The sequence below is a fragment of the Hypanus sabinus genome, chromosome 5, assembly GCF_030144855.1.
Source record: "Hypanus sabinus isolate sHypSab1 chromosome 5, sHypSab1.hap1, whole genome shotgun sequence".
Classification (NCBI taxonomy): Eukaryota; Metazoa; Chordata; class Chondrichthyes; order Myliobatiformes; family Dasyatidae; genus Hypanus; species Hypanus sabinus.
Window position 1 is genome coordinate 113,569,205 of NC_082710.1, and position 20,909 is coordinate 113,590,113.

Genomic DNA, 20,909 nt, shown 5'->3' on the forward strand with positions numbered 1-20,909 from the left:
TTTGATCTCCTTACTATTCAAGAACCTAAATATACTCAGTGACTTGGCCTCTACAGCCATCTGTTGCAATGAATTCCACAGATCCACCACCCACTGACTAAAGAAATTCCACCTCATCTCTGTTCTAAATGGATGTCCTTGTATTCTGAGGCTGTGCCCTCTGTTCCTCAGTGTACCCACTACAGGAAACATCCTCTCCACATCCACTCTATCTAGTACTTTCAATATTCAATAGGTTTCAGTGAGATTCCCCCCCCCCCCCCCACCACTGGTCCAAACTCCACCAACTACAGGTCCAGAACCACCAAATTCTCAAATGTTAACCCTTTCATACCCAGCAGCATTCTCATGAACCTCCTATCAACCCTCTCCAATGCCTGCACTAACTTTTTATATAAGAGGACCAAAAGATTCTCACCATATTCCAAATGTGGTCTGACCAATGCCTTATAAAGTCTCAGCAATACATCCTTGCTTTTATATTTTTGGGCTCTCGAAATGAATACCAACATTGCATTTGCCTTCCTTACTACCAACTTCACCTTTAGGGGACCCTGCACAAGGACTCCCAAGTCGCTTTGCACCTCTGATTTCTGATTTTTCTCTCCATTTAGAAATTAGTCAAAACCTTTATTCCTTCTACCGGTTAATGACTGCACATTTCCTTGCACTATATTTCATCTGTCACTTCTTTGCCCATCATCTTAATCCATCTGCGTCCTTCTGCAGACTCCCTGCTTCCTCAATACTACCTGTCCCTCCACCTATATTTGTATCATCTGCAAACTTGGCCACAAAGACATCAATTCCATCAACCAAATCCTTGACAAATAATGTGAAAAGAAGTGATTCCAACAACTGACCCCTGCAGTACAACACCAGTCACCAGTAGCCAAGCAGAATAGGCTCCCTTTATTCCCATTCTTTACCTCCTGCCAGTCAGCCATCTAGTATATTTCCTGCAATACAATGGGCTCTCCTCTTGTTTGGTAGTCTCATGTGCGACATCTTGCAAAAGGCCTTCTGAAAATCCAAGTAAATAAGATCCATTGACTCTCTTTTGTTTATTTGCCCTCAAAGAATTCCAACAGATTTGCCAGGCAAAATTTCCCCTCAAGGGACCCATGCTGACTTGGCATATTTTATCATGTGCCTCAAAGTAAATCAAAGCCTCATCCTCAATAATCGACTCCAACATCTTTCCGAACACTGAAGTCAAGTTATCTGGCCTATAATTCCCTGTGTTTTGCCTCCCTCCCTTCTGAAATTGTGGAGTGACATTTGCACTCCCATTTTCAATTGTACCCATTCATTTACCCCTCCCTCAGGTTCCCCAGTTTCTCACAAAAAAAATCTGCTGAAGATAAGCCAGCATCTACAGAGGCAAAGGGATGGTTAACATTCTGCGCCAAGACTCTACTAAGGGCTGGGAATGCAGAAGGGCAGATAACCAGTTTAAAAATGTGAGGCAGAAGGCAGGGGCTGGTAGGTGATAGGTGGAAAGAGATTGGGTAAAAGAAAGGAATTAAGCTGGAGCTTTGGAGAACAGATTGCAGTTGATAACTGGGACTCACTGCCTGAAGTGGTGGTGGAACAAGATACAATTACTACATTTAAAGTATATTTAGACGGATAATTAAATACCTTGCTAATGCAGGAAATGGGATTGATGTAGATGGGATGAACCATCTACCCACATTACACTATGATTTACCTCAGGCTGCTGCTTATTGCCTACAGCTTAGCATTTAACATAATCACTCCTACAGATCTAATCAACAAGCTCCAAAACCTGGGCCTCTGTACCTCCCTCTACAACTGAATCCTCGACTTCATTGCCGGGAGACCACAGTCAGATAGGGTCAGAAATAATATCTCCTCCTCGCTGGTATTCAACATTGACACACCTCAAATGCATGCTTAGCCCACCGCTCTATTCTCTCAACACCCATGGCACTGTATCTTGGCACAGCTCAAGTGCCATCTATAAATTTGCTGATGACCCAGCTATGGTTGGCACAATTTTAGATGGTAACGGGAAGGCATACAGGAGCGAGACAGATTAGTGGTGAGTGGTGCCTCAGCAATAACCTTCCACTCAAGACCAAGGAATTGATTGTGGACATCATGAAGGGGAAGTCAAGAGAACACACACCAGTCCTCATCAAGGGATCAGAAGCGAAAAGGGTGAACAATTTCAAGTTCCTGAGAGTCAGGATCTCGGAGGATCTATCCTGGGCCCAACATATCAATGCAGATACAAGGTACAACAGTGGCTGTATTTCATTAGGAGTTTGAGAAGATATGTTATGCCATCAAAAACACTTGCAAATTTCTATACATGTACCACGGAGATAATTCTAACCGGCTACATCACTGTCTGGTATTTTTTTTGGGGTGGGGGGGGAAGAAGGGGGTACTGCATGGGATCGGAATAAGTTGTAAACTCAGTCATAGGCACTAGCCTCCCCGGCATCCAGGACATCTTTAAGGAACAATGCCTCAAAAAGTTGGCATCCTCCATTAAAGACCCCCATCACCCAGGGCCTTCCTTCTTCTCATTGTTACCAACAGGGAAGAGGTACAGGAGCCTGAAGGCACACACTCAGTGTTCAGGAATGGCTTCTTCCCCTCTGCCATCAGATTTCTGAATGGACATTGAACACTACCATACTCCTTTTCTTTCCTTATTTTGCGTGTAAAGGGGTTTAAAGAGATTGCTGGAAGCTTGTTTGGGTTAAAATTTACTGATAACGAGAATTGTATTCCTTTGTAAACCAATGGGGATTAATCTTGTTCTTTCTTCTGAGTCTGTAAGCTACTGTTGGCGAGCTTTTGGGGAGATCGGCGTGAGGGGGTTGAGAGAGGAGGTGGTAGTGGGCCAAGGTATTCCCAGTTGTGTCCTAGCCTGAAGGGTTTAGGTGAAGGGGTATGGAGGTCACAGAAGGGTTAGGGAACTCCCAGATAGTTAGCCTATGTAGCGCCTGAGGAACAGGGTGTGAGGTTTACTGTGTGGGGAGCAGATGTCACTGTTTGTGCTTGGGTTAGGGTGTGTTGTCAGGAAAGGTGGCGAGTTATTTAATAGTCATGAGGACATAACTTTTATTTGGTGGGGGGGAGAGTGTAAAGGGGGTTTCTTTTTCTTTGTTACTGTGTATGTTAATCAAAATGGCTTCTTTGTTTTGTTAAAAGTAGGAATGCTTCTTTGTTGTGAGAGAGTGCTGGAAGCTTGTTTGGGTTAAAATTTACTAATAACGAGAATTGTATTCCTTTGTAAACCAATTGGGATTAATGTTGTTCTTTCTTCTGAGTCTGTAAGCTATTGTTGGCGGGCTTTTGGGGAGATTGGCGCGAGGGGGTGAGAGAGAGAGGACGCGATGCTGTAAACTGGGTGAGGAACGGACCCCAAGCGGGGATCCAAGGCCAGGAGGTACCCCGAGGAGAGGAGACGAAGATAGATGTGCTTGGTTGACCACTTCGGGAGGTCCTGAGCTGCGAGTCGAGGAGTTCGGAGGGGATCGAATGGAGGCCAGAAAACTTCAGTAATTGAGCTCCAATGGTTGTGCACGAAGTGGTTTGGACTTTGATAAGTTGGCGCCTTTTCTTTATTTTCTTTTCCTTCATATATACTGTATCGTTATGAATCACTTAGTTATAGTAATCTTTATAAATTGTACTCATTTAATCGCATATGGTGTACTGTCTGTTTTTGGGCGAGGTGGGGACATCACACAGCATCCACACCAGCTGATTACCCAGTTTGGCGGGGCCAAAGGCTGCTCCCCCTAGACGGGAACGAGCTGAGCGAGCCTGAGGCGACCCAGGGGGTTACATGCACTACTTATAATTTTATCTTTTTAAATACATCTATATACTTACTGTAATTTATTATTATTATTATGTATTGTATGTACTGCTGCTATATAGCAACAAGTTTCATGACATATGCCAGTAATATTAAAACTGATTCTGGTTCTGAATCATGGTGGAAAAGAACACACAATTGAGGGATAAAAGACATCACGGGCATTCATATGGACAATGGCATCATCAGAGCAACTGGAAAGCAAGGTGGTTAAGATGATTGTAGGAGATGGTGTGTAGGTACTGCATTCTTATCACTAGTTTATCTACTGATTAGAGATTAAAAAAATTCAAGAGGAAAGGAAAATAAATGAAGATAAACATGGAATTTGGCAGTTGGTTCAGTGTGACATCAGCACTAATACAGGCATCAGAGTACTGATTTAAAAAAGGTGAGATAAGCAACCCTTCTCTCTTAAGGTTCTATTGTTTCAAATTACTATGCACATCTGCGTGAAGTGCACTGAGCTATAACTCTTCAGAGACTTACAGACCATGTTAAGGAACTGGAGCTGCAGCTGGATGACCTTCAGCTCAGACAGGAAACTGAGGACGTGACAAATCGAAACAACAGGGAGATAGTCACTCCTAAGTTTTTTTCCCCATTCATTTACAGAATGTGGGCATCGCCAACTAAGCAAGCATTTATTGTCCATCCCTCCCTAGTTACCCTTGAGTAGGGTGATGAGCTGCAGTCCCTGAGGTGTAGGTACACCCACAGTGCTGTTAGGGGGAATTCCATGATTTTGACCCAGCGACAATGAAAGAATGGTGATATGTTTCCAAGTCAGGTTGCTGAGTGACTTGAAGGGGTATTTCCAGGTGCTGGTGTTCCCAGGAATCTGCTATTCTCGTCCTTCTGGATGGTAGTGGTCATGGGTCTGGAAGGTGCTGCCTTAGGAACTTTGGTGTGTTGTTGCAGTGCACCTTGTAGATAGTCCACACTGTTTGTCGATGGTGGAGAGCCTGGATGCTTGTGGAAGGGGTACCAATCAAGCGGGCACCTTGTACTGGATGGTGTCAAGCTTCTTGAGTGTTGATGGAGCTGCACTCATCCAGGCGAGTGGCGAGTATTCCATTTCACTCCTGACCCGAGCCTTGTGATGATGATCAAGCTCTGGGGAGTCAGGAGGTGAGCTGCACACCGCAGGATTCCTAGCCTTTGACCTGCTCTGGTAGTAACAGTGTTTATATGATTAGACCAGTTCCGTTCCCTGTCAATGGTAATCCCCAGGATGTGGATAGTAAGGGATTCAGTGATGGCAATGTCACTGAATGTCAAGGGACGATGGTTCGAGGCTCTCTTGTTGGAGATGGTCATTGCCTGGCATTTGCGCGTCTGGAATGTTACTTACCACTTGTCAGTCCAAGCCTGGATGTTGTCCAGGTCCTGCTGCATTTGGGTATGAACTGCTTCACTATCTGAGGAGTCACGAATGCTGCAGAATATTGTGCAGTCATCTGCAAACATCCCCACTTCTGACCTTATGATGGAAGGAAGGTCATTGATGAAGCAGCTGTAGATGGTTGGTCCTAGGACACTTCCCTGAGGAACTCCTGCAGTGATGTCCTAAGGATGGGATGATTGATCTCCAACTACCACAACCATCTTCCTTTGTGTCAGGTATGATGCGACTGGGTCTCTGGTACAGAAGTGATAGGTAATTCCTTTGTAGGAGGAACACACAGGAGATTCAATGGATGTGAAGGAGACACCCAGATGGCATGTGGCCTCCCAGGTGCCAGTGTCAGGGATGTCTCAGATCAGGTCCATGACTTTCTAAAATGGGAGGGTTAACAGCCAGAAGTTGCAGTACATATTGGTACAAACTACATTGTTTGGAAAAGGGAGGAGGTCCGGGAGAAAGAGTATAAGGACTTAAGGTAGGATGCTGAAAAGCAGGACTCCTGTGTAGTGACGTTTGGATTGCAGCTTGTGCCATGTACCAGTGAGGGTAAGAATACGATCTGGCAGATGAATGCACAGTTGAAGAATTGGCGCAGGGGGCCGGGTACATATTCCTAGATCGTAGGGAAGGTATGACCTGTACAAAAGGGACGGGTTACAACTGAACCCGAGAGGGACTAATATTCTTGCTAGAACTGTTGGAGAGGGTTTAAACTGATCTGGCAGGAGGATGGGAATCGGAGTGGTAGAGCCAAGGACGGGGCAGCTGATACACAAGTAGATGGAGCATGTAGAGGACCTGTGAGGAAGGACAGGCAGACAACAGGGCAAAACTGCAGGCAGTGGGAGGAGTTAAAGTGTAACAGAGAACTAAAATTATAAAGGGAGACGAATACAGAACTGAAGGTGTTATATTTGAATGCACGCAGTATTCAGAAGATGGTAGATGAACTTTCTGTACAGTGAGAGACTGGCAGGTATGACACTGTGGGCATCACTGAGTCGTGGCTGAAAGGAGATCATAGTTGGGGGCTTAACATCCAAGGACACACTTTGTATCAGAATGGCAGACAGGTAGGCAGAAGGTATTCTGTTAGTAAAAAAATATCAGAGCAAAAAAAAAACACAAATACTGAGTCTGAGTTGAACAATATCCAATCCAGGATGTGGGTGGACACCATTTAACTGACATAAGCGTTCCACATACTGTATATCCACTATAAACTTCCAGTTTAAGAAGCCGCTGTTGAAGCACAGTGATGACTTGTCACAGTGGAGGGTGAACAAAACTATAATTACTGTATTAATCACTAACAAGAGAAAATCTGCAGATGCTGGAAATCCAAACGACGCACACAAAATGCCGGAGGAACTCAGCAGGTCAGGCAGCGTCTATGGAAAAAAGTGTAGTTGATGGTTTGGACTGAAACCCTCCAGCAGGACCCCTCGGCTGAAACATCGACTGTACTTTTTTCCATAGATGCTGCCTCAGAAAATAGTGCAGAAATACCTGGCAGTGGGGCCTTGAAAGCAAGGAACGGCCCGAGGTTTGGATGAGCCAGATTGTAAAGGTCAAGGGTGTTAGGGCCAGAGGTGAGGGATGGGCCGATTTAGCTCACTGCTACATGAGGTTTACTCATCTCTGCTCTGAACTGGGGATGTGTGGGCTGTAACTTATGGGCCCGAGTCGGCTGCAGCAATGACTGGCTTCATGGCTGCAGACTCACTTTCGTGAACTTCAGTTCTGAACATCATTTGCTTACCTTTATTGATTGAAGAATGTTTTTTTTTAAATGTGAATTGTGTGTTAAAGATGCTTTTTAAAAAAAATTGAGTTCTACTGGGTTTCTCCCTTTTGTGTCTGCCTGTAAGGAATCAAATCTCAAGCTTGTGTATAGTATACACACTTTGATAATAAATGTATTTTGAACTTTATAACTAACCAGTGATCGATACCAAGCTTAACCTGTGATGTACGATGTAGTGAAGAGTGTAAAGGCATTGTCCTACACCACCATTGACCATTATAAGACACCCCACAGATCACTCAATTAATTTCAAATCACATAAAAGTCCTAAATTCATGGATGCTGACAACAACTGGTGTCTGGTTCAGGATAAATGCATAGATTCCTAACCCCGCTGTTCCACAATAGACACATCTTTTGCATTCATCTGAAACTCAGGAACAGTGCCCCAGTAAATTCTGTGACAAATAAACGAAACCTGATTTGGCTAATCTCAACTGTGAAAATCATGTACAATAGGAATGATTCCATGCAACAGTTCAGAATTCTCAAAACAGACAGACATGGATTAAAGAATGAAAATTGAAGGAAAAACATAAATAGCTTCTTCTGCATGTAGTTGTGAGGCTGCAAGATACACATCCTGGGTTAGAGATTGATTAAGTGACGGTGCTAATGGTAAGATAGATGGCTTAATGAAAAGCAAACTGAACAGGGACACGATTCAGAACTACTGTTTGCAAGCAGACTATAGACTGAAATTTGTCCAAACGTTGTTGGAGATACACAGCAGTGCTTGTTGATTTGGTAGAGAGAACTAAGCTAAAGTTTCAAGTTCTGGTTCCTTTCCCAGAACCAGAAAAATAATCTGCGATGAAGGAGAATTTGTTCGCAGCTGAAGAGAATCACAGGAAGGGCTGGGAATGATGGAATCTGTACGAGATGAAATGACAAAAAGGATAACAAAACTAGTGAAACACAGTAACGGGACAAAAATAAAACAAAGGAAAATGATTGTTGATTCTATTTTGACAGATCACCCAGCTTCTTTTAAAAAAAAGTAACAATTAAATGGATGCAGAAATGTTGGATTCTCTGTACCAGGGGCACCCAACCTGGGGTCCATGAACCCCACCCCACCCCACAGTTAATGGAAAGGGTTCATGGCATAAAAAAGGTTGAGAATCCCTGTGTATAAACTTAAATTTGGCTGGAAACTAAAGTTGTCTAACTATGATGAGCTATACTAGAAAAACAGCTAAATACTTTGTTAATCACACTGTTTCTGGCAAACGATCATTGCTATTCATAGGATGCAACTTCCCTTTGGACTCAAAGGCATCTCGATGTGGCTGAACCTAGGCCAGACGAGCCAGCAGGACCGTCGCTGTGAGCGAGGAAAGCCCAAGGTTCGATCGCTTTAAGTGCCGCGCTGAATCGGAGTGGTCGGGTACAAGCCAAATCAAGGAGGTGGGGTCCTGGCCCCAGAGCATCTCAAGGCAATTGAACCTGACGCTTGGACGGAGCACCGAACCATCCTGAAAAGTTCAGTGCATCAGCCAGTTTCTATCTCTGCTCCACGACTTGGCTCTGTGCTGAACTAAGGGACTCTCTTTGCCAACTTCATTTCAGAATCCTGTTTGTTTGTGATTATTGTTTGCATGGTGTGTTCTTTTTCTCAGCACACTGGGTGTTTGACTTTTTTTTAAATATACAGGTTCTTTTGGGTCTCTGTTTCATGGCTGCCTGTTAGAGACAAATCTCCGAGTCATATAACATCTACATACTTCGATAATAAATGTACTTTGAACTTTAAACCTTAATCTTCTGTTGAGCTTTAGGAAGTAATGTAGGAAGTTAGAAACAGAGGTCAGAGGGAGCCACTCAGGATCAAATTTTTGAGCCAACTAGTAATATTCTTTAAAAAAAACATCCATGCTATGTGCACTACTGTGAATACAGCATACTAAATTGAGATAGGCATTGGTAAAATCACTAGTTCACTCAGAAGAGGTGATCAGGATCTTGGGTGTCAAGAAAGGGATGAGATCAAAAGGCCTTGGTGACCCCTTTGCAGAGAATGTGCCATTCATTTCCAGTTGATCCAGTTTCATTTATCCTGTTCCTGGTTCCATCTATAATATTCCACCAGCTCCTGCCCCCTCCACACACACATAAATGTATGGGTCATCTTGCCTCCACCTTCCTTGTCCCAATCATTCTGATTCAGGACCTCAGCCCGAGATATTAATAAATTCCTTCTGGCTCTACAGATGCTGCCGGACTCAGAGCTCCTTCAGTAATTCGGTTCTTGTTCTCAATTCCAGTATCTGCAATCTCCTGTTTCTATGAACAAAGCTTCCTATGGGTGTTGGTGTGCTTGCCTAAAACAACTGATTAATGATCTATCTGCAAGTTAAGGAAGGGAATGGAAAAATGAAGATGAACAATGTGAATGCCGGGGTAAGATGGAAATTGAAGGCATTCTTGAAGAAATGCAGTTACAGAAACTTGTGGTGCAGAAGAAAGCCATTCAGATCTTCATCACTGCAGCCAAAACTTAACAGCAATGAATAACACAATTCATAAATAATACAATTCCACCTTCCTGCACTTGGTCCACATTATAGACTCTAGGTATAGGTTTAAAAAAATTCAGCTGAGCCTTTTGGGATTGAAACCTCCAATAGCAAAGACTGGAAAAATTTGGAATTCTTTTCAGCAAATAACAATCTGACAGAACTTGCTTCATATCTGATATTTGATAACTGAACCTATTAAGTGTATGGGGAGAAAATCTGGATGTATGGAGTTGAGCCATAAATTAGCCAGGAGTTCACTGAGGAAATTCAAGTGACCTATTGCTCTTCTTAAGTGAAGTTATATGCCAGGGGTTCCTAAACTGGGGCCCATGGACCCCTTGGTTACGGGTAAGGCTCCATGGCATAAAAAAAAGATTAGGAACCCCTGTTACATGCAGGGGCTGAGATTCCAGTTTATGTGCTACTAGAATTCTTATGTTACAGCCAAAGGCATTTCTGGCAAAGCACCAGGAAAGTCATAATGGACTCCTGTATGATGTAGTTTTATGCTAAATTATAGTGAGGATTTAGGTAGTGTAATCAGATTAGCAGTGGGAGTTGTTGAGTTTATATTTGAAAATGATTGATCCTCTCTTTGGAATGGAAGGAGGTTGAAGAAAGGCAAAAAATTACGAGAGCAGAAACAGAACGGATGCATTTCTCTGTTTCAAGGTTGGAGGGAGATTACAAAAAAAACTTCAGTTAATGGACCATAGATGATTGAAGAAAGATTTGATAGAGATACAGGTGGCCCCCGCCCCCGTTTATCGAACGTTCGCTTTATGACAGCTCACTGTTACGAAAGACCTACATTAGTACCCGTTCTCGCCAACCAAAGAGGATTTTCGCTTTTACGAAAAAAAGACGCCCACTTTATATGTGTGTTTACCCCAAGAAAGACTACCATGTCCGTGAAGCCTTGTGCGTGCAGTTGTTTGTGCATGCGAGTACGTGCGTAGGCGTGTCCATGCACATGCATGTACGTGCCAATTTTTTTCCTCCAAATCGATTTCAGCTCAGTCTTCCCAATTTTGTTAAGCGAAACTACACTGTACATACAATATGTCTGCTTTATATAGGCTGTATATTTATCATATTATTCTTGCTTTTACCATATGTTAGTGTTATTTTAGGTTTTATGTGTTATTTAGTTTGATTTGGTAGGTTATTTTTTGGGTCTGAGAACACTCAAAAATTTTTCCCATAAAAATAAATGGTAATTGCTTCTTCGCTTTACAACATTTCGGCGTACAAATGGTTTCACAGGAACCTTCTACCTTCGGATAGCAGGGGAAACCTGTATACGAATTTTTGAGGGGTACAGATAGGGTAAATGCAAGCAGGCTTTCTCCGCTGAGGTCATGAGTTAAGGATGAAAGGTGAAGAGTTTAAGGGGAACAGGAGAAGAAACTTCTTCACTCAGAAGGTCGTGAGAGTGTGGAATGAGCTGCCAGTGCAAGTGAGTTCAAATTCATCATCTAAGAGGAGTCTGGATAGGTACAGTACATGGACAGCAGGGGTATGGTCCAGAAGCAGGACAATGAGAGAAGGCAGTTTAAATTGATTCAGCATGGAGTAGATGGGCCAAAGGGCCTGTTTTGTGCAATATTTTTTTCTGTGACTTGATGAGTGGTGGAGGTCTGGGATACACTGCCTAAACAGGTAGAGTCAGAAAATAACGGTAAACATTTGAAAAACTGCCATCACAAGGATGGGAAGAAAGGGCTGATAAATCAATGATATACAAACTGTATAGGATGAGCACAATGGACCACATCATCTCTCTGCCATTAATATCTATGATTCACTGATAGCAAGACAAGAGCTACAGTTGTTCAAATATTTTAATTTATGCAAAATGGGCTTATGTCATATTTTATGCCAATGAATAACTGTGTATACATCAATGGTGCCAAGTAGCTGTTTAGCAGAGTTACTTTGTGGCCCACATATCTACAAATTTAATCAAAAAATTGAATAACAAACCATTCCATGAGAGTACTACACACTGTATAATTACACAAGCCGAGAATGAGAGAAAGAGCAGGGAAACAGTGATCATTCGGGTGGAAACAATTTTAAGTTGTTTATTATTTGTTACTGTAGAAGCAAAACAGGTAGGACAGGAGAAGTGTGGCACTCTACACTCCCTAGTTCCCATGCTGCGTTCTCTCTGTCACTAGTGGACCATGATCCACAGTTTGGAAACTACGTATAAACAGAGGCAGATATGGGTGTTGAAAGTGATCTTTGTTTTAATCTGGAGCCAGACAATAAAACCCTCCATATCAGCCAAAGAGCAGCAAACCTCCTCCTGAAACCTGAACTACCTGTTGCAAGCATCTCAAAGCACTGGAACGATACCATTGGCATTGTCTCAGCAATTTCTTCCAAATCCCCTGGAAGGATACCAAACCAAAGCCTTGTCTGTCATTAATAGAGACAGGATTCCTGAAACACCCAATCTCAACCTCCGCCACAGGGAGAGATTAGCAACCAAACACCAGTGAAGGAGGCAGGGTGCATAAGACCATGAACACAGGAGCAGAAACAAGGGGAAAATCAGGAAATCCAAGCAACGCACACAAAAATGCTGGAGGAACTCAGCAGGCCAGGCAGCCTCTATGGAAAAGGGTACAGTCGACATTTCAGGCCGAGACCCTTCAGCAGGACTGGAGAAGAAAGATGAGGAGTAGAGTTAAATGTTTGGGACAGGACAGGGAGAAACACAAGATGATAGGTGAAACTGGGAGGGGGAGGGGTGAAGGAAAGAGCTGAGAAGTTGATTGGTGAAAGAGATACAGGGCTGGAAAAGGGGTAACCTAATCGAAGACAGAATGGAAGAAAGAAGAGGAGGAAGAGCACTAGAGAGAGGCGATGGGCAGGCAAGGAGATAAGGTGAGACAGGGAAAAGGGGATGAGGAATGGCGAAGGGGGAGGGGTTTCAAGCTCAACAGTCTCTAGACTTTAGAGAACGGTGGGGAAAAAAATCCAGTGAGCAGTAGTTCTGTGGGTAAAATGCCTTGTTAATGAGAGAGGTCAGAGGACAATGGACAGCTGGTTCAAGGAAGGCAAGAGTAACTCAAATAACTACATGTTACAACAGTGATGTGCAGAAGAGCATCTCTGAACACACAACATGTTGAACCTTGAAGTGGATGGGTACTGCAGCAAAAGATCACACACCGGCCTCCACTCCTGTACCACTGAGTGCACGCAGTCCTGCGATACTTCCCCCAAATGAAAGCCCCTGGGTTTCTCCACACACACAGACAGTGTGGGCAATTCCATTCTACAAAGGCAGCAAAAGAGATTCATTTTACAAAGCAGTTACGAGTAAGATGCTTATTAATGTATTCATAACATTCTCTCAAACTTACAGAGCATATCAATTTGCAGCACAAGGGATGCTTATGTCATTTAGGCTGCAAAATCTTAATTTTTAACATTAAACAGAGATTGTAAACATGTCTCAACTCAGGATATTTCATAGCAAATTTTAAAAACCAAAACAGTGATAATTTCCCCTCAATATTTAAAATCTGGTTTACATTTGGAATTAAGGAAATAGTGGAAACACCGATGGAAATTTGAAGCCAAGGAAAATTCAGTAAGAGCTTTACAGGACTTGATCAGATTAATGTGGTTTTATTAAATGAGCATTAAGGAATGGGATTCCCTATAAAACGACAATCTAATCTTTAACCCTGGAGTATAGAAGATGCCCTGAGCCCTTCAGGTACACATACAGTTAAAAAATCCTGGTCATAATTATGTGAATGAGATGCCTATATATAATTTGGTACAGCAAACTGAATTCACAGTTGTTGACACTAGTACACAAAACCACAATCCACGATTCAGCTTTTAAACAGCTATGTCTGTCTCCTTTACCAATAATTATTCATAAAATAAATATTTCATTTCCTCCACATGACACTCAGAGCCAGGTCTACTGTAGGAGGACAGAGTAGTGTGGACTGGAATGTTATTGCCTTTTTGAGTCACCCTACTTGACAAGGAAGTGTACAAGAAAGCGAAGGCCTCTGGTAAGGAGCTACTACATACTAAGCTTGATGAGATGCAAGTATTATCCATAATTTAAATGACATAGACATTCTCTTCATTGGCAAAATCAATTTTCAGTGTCACCACCTTCAGAAGGATTTCCAGCGGGCAAGAGGCAGCAAACGATCCAGAGCTGTTAGCAAAGGAACTTTCAAAGAGCCAGAGATGCTCACGTCGCTGCACTGTTCCAACCGCCCAGCGCACAACCGAGAAAGCAGATTTTGGAGTAACCCTTTGCATGTTGAAATGAGCTGTAGAAGTTTTGCATGATTCTGTTTGCAGTTCAGAAAACTAACACAACCCAAATGGATACCCAGCCCCAACTTGTGTGACAGCTGACAATTACAACCTTAGTTACCAAGATGATCAATACTTACATTTGACGTGCTGGCCAATGCAACTATTCCAGCATTGAGCAAACACATTGTGGAGGTTTAAGAGATTCAAATATCAAATATCCATCCTCTTCAGCACAGGAGTTATATCTGAGGTAGTTAAACTTAACTGAAGGCTAAACATTGAAGGACTTCTGCTCACATGGGCATATCATTATCTTAGGTTGTCATCCCGCCCAACTCCATCTACCACATGATGGTGGACTAAAGAGCACTTGATTAACAACGAGCAGTTGCCATGTCAACTGCCAGCCAACACCCACCCATTTGCCCCCTCAACCCATCAGCTCCACACACACACAATTAAAATATCTCATCCATGGCATCCATATCATTAATTATATCTTTTAGTAGAAATATATCTTTACACAGATATAAATGAATATTTAAAGACATTAACCACATAAACAGTACTGAATACCACAGTTGAATGCTCTCAGAAATTAAGCCATCATTTGTCTGTGTAGAAAGTACCAATATTTAATACTCCAAAAAAAATTAAACCATCGTCTGTGTTGAAAGTACCGATTTTCACAACACGAACAAGCCATCAACATGCTAATGAAAGAGCAAAAATCAATTATGCCAGTGTGAGTCCTTGGGGTAACAGCAGTTCTCATGCTGTTTATGATTCCTCTTCCTCAGGGCAAACATTATTATTCTTCTTCAGTCTAATATTCCCAGGCATCTCCTGCTGACTGGTGAACTGTTTGCCGATATCTTTCACGATGGCAATTTTGAGCTAATAGAATAACACTTGGTATTTTACTCACCTTTTCAGAGTGGTACATGAAGAAACTGCCTGATTGCTATATCTGAGGCCTGCTTTCACAGATCATATTGTGTCAGAATTCAACCCTGATGTGCAGGTTGTGCATAAAGAGAGACCTACATCCATTTCCTCAGAAGGACAGTTATATTGAAATGCTATAAAACCACGAATCCAAAGAATACTCAACAAACGAATATCCACAACTGCAAGAGTGGGCCTACAACTGGAAGTCATGGATTAAGGATGAAAGGTGATAACTTTAAGGGGACACCAAGGGAAACTTCTTCAGAGGATGATGAGAGTGTGGAATGAGCTGCCAACACAAGTGGTGCATGCAAGCTTGACTTCAACATTTAAGAGAAGTTTGGATAAGTACATGGATGGTAGTGGTATGAAGGGCTATGATCCCAGTGCAGGTCGATGGGCGTAGGCAGTTTACTGATTTGGCATGGACAAGATGGGCTGAAGGGTCTGTTTCTGTGCTGTACATTTCAATGACTCAAATCCTTAAATTGGAAATAATACAAGAACCCTTTTAGATTTCAGAACAACATCACCAGGTAGCAATGAAACATCAAGTTGGATAAAATAAACTCCCTGACATGTCAGGAACTATAAATGTCCTGATTCCCTGGTATTATTCTGCAATAAAGCTAAGGTTTAAGTTCACATAAATAAATAGAAGGGAAACCCATTCATTTATTAGCTTAAGGAAGCTCACTCTTGCAAGATTTCTGTTGTAGCCTGCAACACATCAGTGCAATAGAAAGTGAAGTTTAGTGCTAGATTGTGCATGCCTTGCAATGTATACTACCAGCTGGCGACAACACATCATTCCTCTTTAAACTGCCAGCGGAATGGCAGCGTGCACATACAGAAGTTCTTGAGTTAAGGCCTCCTCAACTCAACTGTGATTGAGTTGAGGAGGCTTTAGATAACTGCTGTACTAGCAACAATAGAAAGTATCTGGAATCTGACAGATAAGGTGTTATTTTCAAATCTACTGTCAAACTATGGGAAGATAAAGTGGAAATCTCAAAGGTTACATCAACCCTCATTCTGACCACCTAGATTCAAGATCAGGAGAATGTGTTGTTCTTTTGGACAGGGGGGTGTGAGGAAGCTAGGAAGCCCTTTACTTTGACAACAGGTCTCAACAACTTCAGAATTGCATGACAGAACAAATGTTTAAGCAAAAGCACTGAAATGTGACCTTTACACTTCACTAACTCCTGCAAACCTTAGATACTTTGCTGAATACATTAATTCATAACTCAAAAATATGTTGCACACTCATAAATGGGGTAACAGTACATAAAGTAGTTTAGTCACAAATGTTAACTTTAAACAGGTGATATGTGAAAAAGAACAAAAATGAATGTTCCATACACTTAACATGATCACGCTTTTGATCACTATTACAATTTGTTGAATTAAAAATAGGAATTTCTTGAATGTAAAAATCTAAATTTACACTTGTCTATTCATAAGTCAATTATCCATTACAGGTAAAGAACTGACTAACGAACAAGCTTAAAAACACAAAAACAAATGCTGATTAAAAATAAATTTTGAAAATTAGTAATCTACCAAAAAGAAAACAGAATACAGATCTCTTCAGAACTGAAATAGTTTAGACCTATACAGCAATGATGGTCTCTGTTTAGGGATACTGTGCAGCTTGCTGCCTGCATATGAATATTAATAAAGAGACATCAAAATATTCATTATGTTATTTGACACAATGTCATGTCCAGATAACTCCTTGCACAAGTCCATCATACACACACAGGACTTCAAAGCAATTTACTGGCTTCAAAGGGCAAATGAATATGCAACTCAGTATATTTAGCTATTAGATTTCTAGTTACATTTCTTTGTGTAGAGCATGGTACAAGTCAAAAACATATTCAGTAACCACTTTATTAGGTATCCCCTGAACCTAACAAAATGGCCACTGAGTGTATGCTCATGGTTATCTATTGCTGTAGTCCATCCACTTTGAGGGTCTACATGTTGCATGTTTAGAAATGTTCTTTTGCACAACATTGTTGTAATGTGTAGTTATCTGTGTTACTGGTCACCTTCCTATCGGTTTGAATCAGTCCGGCCAATCTCCTCTGACCTCTCTCATTAACAACGTATTTTTGCCCACCAAACTACCGCTCACAGGATTTTTTTTGTTTTTCACACCATTCTCTGTAAACTCTGCTGATCTCCTGATGTCTCACTCACAACAGTCTTCGGTTTCCATGAAACTCAAACCAACCCGCCTGGCACCAACGATCATTCATCCCCATTCTGATGTTTGGTCTGAAGAACAACGGAATCTCTGGATAATATCTGCATGCTTTCAGGTATTGAATTGCAGCCACATGATTGGCTGATTAGATATTTGCATTCATGAACAGTTGTACAAGTGTATGTTTCATATGTGAACACCTAGAATTCCGAACACACTGAGAAGTGATTGACCTGTAAAACGACCAGAACAAAAGAATCTGGCTCACTCTGGTACTATGCCAGGAAGACCAGACTGCATGGAAGTGCTACACAATAATCCTACCTCAACAACCTAGTGTGAGTCACCCATTATTATTAAAAAGGCATGTTGCAAAGGCATTCGACCATTCTGTGTACCCTTGGCAAAAAACTGCATCAGTTGTGCAAGACTGACTCATTCCCAGAAGTGGTTAGTCAAATTTCCAGCGGGACACAAAATGAACCAGAAACAATTGTAATTACATTTCACTCCTGAGAGAATAAAAGCTTTTAATTGCGTAAATAAAAAAAAAAGTTGAACAATTGAATTTCTAGCCAACTGTGTGAATTCTTTAATCTAACTTACCTGATTTTTTAAACTCTACTTCATTCAGGATAATATTTTGTTGACTGCCTGCATGCAATGCCTCAGATGAATAACTTATGAGTTTATCATTGCCTTGGAGTAAAGCCAAGAACACAGAAACCATGCAAAAAATTATCCATCTTTGCTTCCCTCAGGAACTTTGATCTTCTTCTACACCTCATCTTTCACCTACAGTCAGATCCTCTCCTCTACCCTCAGAATTGTACCTTTTGATTTCATTGGGCATCCACGTGTATAGAATAAGTGAAACACTGCAATTCTAAATACGTTTCTATCAAATGGCTCAAACATCTGTGTCTCATTATCTATTGGATATAGATCTATAATAAAGCGCATAAGTAAAACATTAAATAAAGTTTATTTAGGAGCAGTAAGATCTGCAAATTCTGCCACTGTTGAACTAAATTACTGAATTTAAACAATACAAAAATCTTATCATTACACAAAGAATTTTGCAGACTTATCCAAGAAAGAAGAACTATACAAAATTTTATAATTCCAAACATACAGTTTTAAATGAGATGAGATTGTCTGCCGATTTCACACTTGTAATGACTAACTGTTAAAAATCCCTGGATGAAAGTATCTGAATAGAAGCAAAATTTCAAATTTGGTATTCATGGTTTGATTTCTCAGACCATGAGGAGAAACATGAAAGGCGAAATATCAGTGTTTGAAGCTACAGGTATATTTGAATTTTACTAATAACATGGTTGGCCAAAGCATGACATTTTAATAAAGTGTTCCTGCCTTAGTTTTACACTTCAGGTCAGATTACATAAAAGTTCTAGGATAATATTTTGTTTTTTGAGAAAAAAAATCCATTTTCATCTGGTATTCTGACCAGCAGTCAAGTTTTGCCCTTGATAAACATGAATAATGCAACTATCTTAATCATGCCCAGCAGCCTTTTTCTCAAATTATTACATACAAATGCAAATAACCTTCAGCTTCCAGCCACTGCCCATTGGCAACTGCACAGATGTTCCTGTGAACTTTCTAAGTCCAAATCGGATTTAAGACACTTCAAATGCAATTGTATTGCTATAACACCAGAGGCCATGGTAAACCGTAGTCATCACAACGTGATAGATATATATTTTTAATGAGGAAGGTCAGGTCCAGAGCGCATAGGCTCTATCACAGACCTATGCTACTCCCAGTATGTGATGGGTGCAAGGACTGCCTGAACTGCAGGTATAAATATATTCAAAAAATGTTTAGCTGACATAGAGAAATGCAAGAATTAGAGATGAAAATTCAATTATTATGCACTGTAGATGTTAAGAGCTTACATACTACAATAAATGTCAATAAGTCAAAAAGTATCTCAATTCCCAGAGCTTCCTTTCACTCGTTTAAATAGGGATTCTGAAATCTACTCAGATCTGCAGAATCCTTTAACTTCCTTCATGGGTATTTCAGTGTAAATACACATCTCTTACCAAATTGGTATTAATTTTTATAAGACATTTGATAATAGAAGTTAATTGTCATTCAAATTTTCCAACGTAGTGTACTGCTTCAAAAGTTAAAAGTGACAAAGAAGATTTCTTCAGACTAATTAAAATAGATTCTTCTTTCGGACTGCTACAATGTCAGAAATTAGTTTGCTGGTACTCACAAGACTTCCAGATATAAATAATACCTTCAAACGTAGCTGTAATTCTACATCGTGAAATACCATGATTTGTCATTCTAACAAAGGAAACTGATTAAAAATACACAATTGAAATATATTGTGCAGTTTCGTGATTTTTTTCTGACTTAAAGAGGATAAACCTTAGAGAAGCTTTCCTAAAAGAGAGAATAATTGGAAATTCAATAATCTAAAAACAGACACAGAAAAAAAACTTTCAACGGGTGATTTCAACACCTTTGTTAGGGACTATTGTGAAATTATGAAATTATAGAAAGCATAATTATGGATTAACTAAAATTAAAAATTAATATTTGCGACTAGTGAAACTAATAAGATAATAAGATCTGTCCCATTGAATCTACATAGGGGAAGACAATATGTCAATGTTCATGCTGTTAGCAGAGTGTTGGAGGTGTATCCCTACCACTTAAGGCACAGTTCAGGCCAGATCTGTTTTGTCCTGTCATTTGACCTGTATATTTATAGAGCCATCCCTCAACATCAAAAAGTGCTGGACGAACTCAGAACCAGTCTTGGCCCGAATCATCAACTGTTTAATCTTTTCCATAGATGCTGAGTTCCCCCAACATTTTGTGTGTGTTGCTTCGATTTCCAGCATCTGCAGATTTTCTCTCGTTTGTAATAAAAGGTGTATATTTGGGTGTTGAGCATTGAATATTCAAAGGGATTCGACTGTTGAGATGCCACTATTACCACCATTGTAAATATGTACAGTCATTCTGTAAATTTACCAGACTACAGTCCAAATGTTAAGCAGGTGGTTATAGCAACTGATAATCATTTAGGTAATCACTAATGTCGTGTCAGGAGAGTGAGATTCTCCTGAATGTATAAAATACTTCTACACTTCCCCGCTACAGCTGCTGTATGGCTCAATTTTAGCCCATCACAAACACCTCTATTGACCTTACTTAAAACAGCCGATCAGCATGCGAAGAAGTAATACTAATGGGAAATGGATTTAGTACAGAAACACAAGAGTGTGTGAAATTTGAGTATTTTTCTGGACTGCTGTCCCTTTTCCTGGTAAAAAAAGTAGCTTTGCCAATTTATTTGCAAATACCACCTCCCAGAAAACAGTGGACACAACCTGGCTTCGTCTGCACTAACCTTTTTTTCTTTGTTTGAAGACCTTGTAAATGTTTTGATAACTGGGGCACAGAACATCCAATGCATCCAACTGTTACTGAGGAACCATATATTAACTACGCAAATGGCAAGGAAGCAGGCCAAATGAAAAACACTGTCTAAACAGATAATAACATTTTATTCACATTCATTAATGAAAATATGTAGGCATTGAGAACTTTGTTCGTTAAAATATCAACTATCAGTATGCCTTGTTACATACGGGTAAGAATTTGCAAATCTCCAGAGGAAAAAAAATGTGTTAAGTAATAAAGTAGTGACATCAGTGAAAGATTAACAGACATTGTTTTAAGATGTTCCATGCATCAAAAACAGAAATTTAAAATGTAAGTGGAAAATAATTAAAATAGAATTTAATTTGTTGTGGTATTAAAGGCATCTAACAAACAAA

General features: G+C 40.7%; 1 protein-coding gene across 1 annotated transcript in view; it reads right to left on the reverse strand.

Annotated features, from left to right (window-relative positions):
• LOC132394339 (glypican-6-like) overlaps positions 1-20,909 on the reverse strand; it is a 763,171-nt gene that overhangs the window by 732,823 nt on the left and 9,439 nt on the right. The gene's annotated exons all lie outside the window — the stretch shown is intronic.